General features: G+C 35.5%; 1 protein-coding gene across 1 annotated transcript in view; it reads right to left on the bottom strand.

Annotated features, from left to right (window-relative positions):
• Positions 1–764, bottom strand: part of LOC119589145 (heterogeneous nuclear ribonucleoprotein R-like) — a gene marked incomplete in the record, with an annotated part of 129,871 nt that overhangs the window by 106,759 nt on the left and 22,348 nt on the right.

Below are 764 nucleotides of genomic sequence, written 5' to 3'. Positions count from 1 at the left end.
ATTTTAAGAAGCACTCATACATACTGAGAGCTGGTCAAGCATTGAAATGGGTTTTATTAGCCATATCTCAAAGCAAGATTTTTATTTCAAGTTTCTTAGAAATCTAGCATCAAATATCTTACATTTCTTTACAATTATTTCCACTCAGAATTTTAATTGAAAAAGGGAGGGGGGAGAAAAGTTGGCAACTTTCATCCCCCCCCCAACAGAACAGAGGATTTAACATCAGTATTACAGAGTTCAGCTGGATGCATCTGTGTGGTTCTGAGGATTTTGAACACATCTTGCTCTTCCCTTCCTCTACTGCCCTCTACTTTCCTCCATGCGAGACTCTAAAAAACATTGTGATTGAAAGGATGGATAGACAAAAAGATCAGAAAAGCCTTATGACAATAAAACAGAGGCAAACCGCTTTATAAAGGAAAAAAAAAATACAGCATAACAAACTGACTGTAAAGCAGCTTCCCTAACTTTCCCACCATGTGGATGCACACTATAAAAAAAGAAAAGCTAGCTTTTCTTGTAAGCTTGATGTTCCCATGAATTGCAACCCATGCTCCCCCCACCTAGCTTTTCTCTAATACATGAATTAAGTGAGCCCAACAAAAAAAATAAAGTGCTTTCTCACAAATGGATAATCTAGTGTAGGAAGTCTATGCTAAAAATCCCAGGCATAACAATTATTATATACATTTGGTTAAAAAATTACACTATCTATATTAAAAAAAAAAGGATAATAGTTTTTTCATGAATCAGCCCCTATC

Source organism: Penaeus monodon, chromosome 25 (genome assembly GCF_015228065.2).
Source record: "Penaeus monodon isolate SGIC_2016 chromosome 25, NSTDA_Pmon_1, whole genome shotgun sequence".
Classification (NCBI taxonomy): Eukaryota; Metazoa; Arthropoda; class Malacostraca; order Decapoda; family Penaeidae; genus Penaeus; species Penaeus monodon.
The sequence above is the reverse complement of the archived record's forward strand: the minus strand, read 5'-3'. Positions and strand labels throughout refer to the sequence as shown.